This window comes from Anabrus simplex, chromosome 2 (assembly GCF_040414725.1).
Source record: "Anabrus simplex isolate iqAnaSimp1 chromosome 2, ASM4041472v1, whole genome shotgun sequence".
Lineage (NCBI taxonomy): Eukaryota > Metazoa > Arthropoda > Insecta > Orthoptera > Tettigoniidae > Anabrus > Anabrus simplex.
In genome coordinates, this window is record NC_090266.1 from 849,193,328 (window position 1) to 849,197,491 (window position 4,164).

Consider the following 4,164-nt stretch of genomic DNA (forward strand, 5'->3'; position numbering starts at 1 on the left):
GTATTACGGTCTAATAGATATACACGAAAGATAACACACGAATATAGCACGCAAGATACGGCACTATCTAAATGTACTGTATCTATACTACAATGTATCTACACTACACTACACTGCGTTTGATTAAATGCTTAAGTATCAAAAGGATTGCCGTACACGAAGAAAAACACGAATATAACTGGCAAGATACTATCTAATATATTATACCTTATCTTCACTACAATTCTACTGAAATGTGGTTATGTGATTATTACAGCTGGTGGATTACTATTATTTTCCCTACTCCACGGGACGGAGAAAAAAAAGTGTCCTTAATTAGGCCTACTGAAAAATACGAGGTTGTCTACAATAATTTCTCAAATATTTCTATCAAAACTACTACTACTACTACTACTCCAGGGACTTGAACTGCAATTACTGGGATATATGAACTTTATTATTATTAGCTAACCGCTCATAAATACTGAAAGATCGAGGGAGCGAAATATAAATTACGGATACTAACTACCTACTCAGAAGTACAAATGAATGGAATACAAGGTCAGCTGATTTTTATTTATATTTACTTGGCTACACTACACCCTTTGTTCACGACTTTAGCCAACAATGCAATATTTGAATATGAGGAGCGACAATAATCAATAACAATACGACTGTTAACTATTACCGTGTAATCTCTTTAACTTCTTTTTAAATGGAAGTTTACAGGCGTATCGTGTTTTTTAATGTAGTAAATTATTACCTTCGCGATAGTTTGAACGTATATCTATACGAAATACCGGAGAAGTTGCTGCAGAAGTTACGGTACTATTCCTTATGATAATCTGCCTTTGTAAGTACAACCAGCGAATCTACAGATATTTACAAATATTTTTAAAGTTAATATTGTTACCTAAAGTATTACCTAAACCTAAATTCGAAACAAGGTGCACCTAGCTAGCCTACTTAACCTAGAAAACGTAATTTACTGAAGACCAACTGAATTACTTGTTACAAAATTTAAATAATTATTACTACTCCCAATTTCTACCAACAAGCACTAAACACCACTATATAAACAGCACTAAATGAATCAGATATACACAAAATGAAGCTATTTCAATAGGTTTTCACTACTATATCACTACAATAATGCAAGAGCTCTCTCAACAGCCAACCGTTCTCAAGCGCATCCAACAATCCTATTGATAAACATGCCAGTAAAAGAAAGTTGCCCATCCCAACCAATGAACACCAGAATTAGAACTCTAAATCGCACCTAAGACAGGACTGCAACTGTAAACCATATCCGGATGAAGAAATAATGAGAGATGTGTATGTGAAGAAAGCACAAATTGAAGAAGGTGACTGGGTTATGGTGGATTTTTCTTCTCCATCCACATCATAATCAATTCGCGCAATTTCTTCAAAGCAATCCTATTTCATTGAATCAGTCATCAGTGTTGACAATGAATGCTTCACAGTAAAGTTTCTGAAGTATGTGCCAAGAAAGTTGACAGCGGACAAATTTTTAAGAGGCCCGAACATAAAGATGTCTGTGAAAATGATAAGTCAAGTGGTGTTGTTGTTGTTGTTGTGGTAAACCACTCTAAGCTTTTGAGAAGGGGCTCATGAAATTCGATGTAAATTTCCATGAATGGTAACTTTTTGTAACATTTTTTAGGATGATAATTACCTTATTTTATTATTTTTTGATGTTTATACATTTTTCAGATATTAAATAACATTTTTAAAAGGTTTTCAGTGTTCCTTTTCACCCCAGTAAGAGGTGAATAGGTTTACACGGGACACTTAAGTATCTCTTCCTATTGACCCCATATTTGGGGTGAATGGGAACACTCATTTTTCAGTAAATATCACATAACTCTTTGGACCAAACTGTTCATTTCATGTACCATAACTAGCTATCTGACCTTGTCAACGCTGCCACATGCAGAAATATATTAAATTATCTAAATGAAGAAAACAGCAACAGAAAATACTATAAAACCGTTCCCATTCACCCCATTTTACGGTACAGTTAGTGCCAACCAAACAAGCTATAATTACCGGTACTTAACACATTGAGAAATATACATCAGAACTTCGTGGTAAATAAAGTGTAACATGGTATTTTAAAATATAAAAAATAGGACAATATGCGTCCCATTTATTTTTTGCTGGGACTATGGGACACCTTGAAGAAATAAGGGACAATCCCATAAAATGAGGGACGTCTGGTCTCCCTAGGTAAGGGCCGCACAGCTGTGAGCTTGCATTCAGGATATAGTGGGTTCGAACCCCACTGTTGGCAGCCCTGAAGTGTTTCCCATGTTTTCCCATTTTCACACCAGACAAATGCTTGGGCTGTACCTTCAGGGGGCTGTCACACAGGCTCGATCGAACGACTGCGATCAACCGACTAAGAAAACAAACCTACAGAGGGCAGTGGCATCAGTCACACAGCATCGATCGTCAGCGATCAACTACGAGCGATGAAGATCGACTGGTTTGTGAAAACCGTTGCCTACGTTATAATACAAGGCCTGGAAATAGAGCCCGTAAAACGCTATGGGAGTGGTTACAGTGAAGTTCAATGCCGAGCCGATAGGATCGCTTTCTTGCCCCCTTTCTACCAGGTTCGCGCCTTTAAACGTGTTCATTAACTGGGTTGTGAATGTATTATGTATTCGTCTGATGTTATGCATTCGCAGTTCCAGTCATGGTTTATTCACAAGAATTTAAAGGTAGTGGAATTTCGTTTCACAAGTTTCCAGTGAATGTTGGAAACATTATACAGAGGAAGTGTTACGCATGAGATACGAATTCAAGCTGATCGAAGTAAGCCTCTGTTCCTAAGTTTTGATCTGAGTTACGTCATAAGAATCGGGCGATCCCAAAATTTGTCACTGGACTTTTTTGTAAACAATACTAACGTGACCGGCGATCATTTGAGAGGCATCTTCAAACTCAGAAATCTTAAATTAGGAAACCAACGAGGAAAATAATTTGCCCAATAAATTTGGCGAAAATAAATGTAGCAAGAGCTAAAAATATTTTTTCTCCCCTGAAACAATCTCTGGTTTGAAAAGTATGGAGGTGTTTTTTGTCCCGAGAGCATTAAATGCATTTTAAAATAAGCCATTTGTTTTATGAAGCATTTTATGAAATTGTTTGATGCGCATGACGTCTGCAACACCTCACATGGGACATATTCCAGGAACGAGAACAAACGAGCATCTTTTAACCGGGCGAATTGGTCGTACGTTTAGGGGCGCGCGGCTGTGAGCTTGCATCCGGGAGATAGTGGGTTCGAATCTCACTGTCGGCAGCCCTGAAAATGGTTTTCCGTCGTTTCCCATTTTGACACCAGGCCACGACCGCTTCCTGCCAACTCCTAGGTCTTTCCTATCCCATCGTCGCCATAATACCTATCTGTGTCGGTGCGACGTAAAGCCACTAGCAAAAAAAGCATCTTTTAGTACTGAAGATGAACGCCTCAGTTGGTTAATTAATGATTCCCTGTCATATATTAAGAAACTTCAAATGCATTCAGAGAAAGTAAAAAGGATTCATGGGAGAAATGTATCAGGCATAGATCTTGACTACCCAAACCACTGTGGCCTGCATAAAATACCTCATAAGTATACATTTGCATTGTGCATTGACGAGGAACCTAACGAGCTATGACATCGAGCTCTTCTTCAGCTACCTAAGACGCCAAGCGGAATACAATGACATTATGGTTCGTGTGGCAAAAGAAAAAAAAACAGACTGTAAAGGCTGTTTAGAACATATCTCTTCTCCAGCTACTCAAAGTCCAACATTGTGTCTTATTCGTTTTCAAAATCGAGGAACCCTCAGATACCGAAAATCATCGCGTGTGGCACTTCTGCAGTGAACGATGAAATTTGTCACCTCCGCTACGCAGTACTTACCCCGAAGAGAGTTACTAAAAGGTGTAGCCTACGTTTATTTTTTCAAAAGACATGTTCAACAGTGAAATTAAATGTGGAAAGTGTAAAGGCGACAAACCACCTCTTTTTCTACTGTGAAAATTTCTGAGAACTCGGCTAGACAACTTTGCTTTGAGCCACTCAAGTAGAAGAGAGAAAGTTTTGAAACTTTATAAGAAGCCCCTCAAAAGGAAAGTTTTGAAACTTCAATGACATAACCACGCCAATG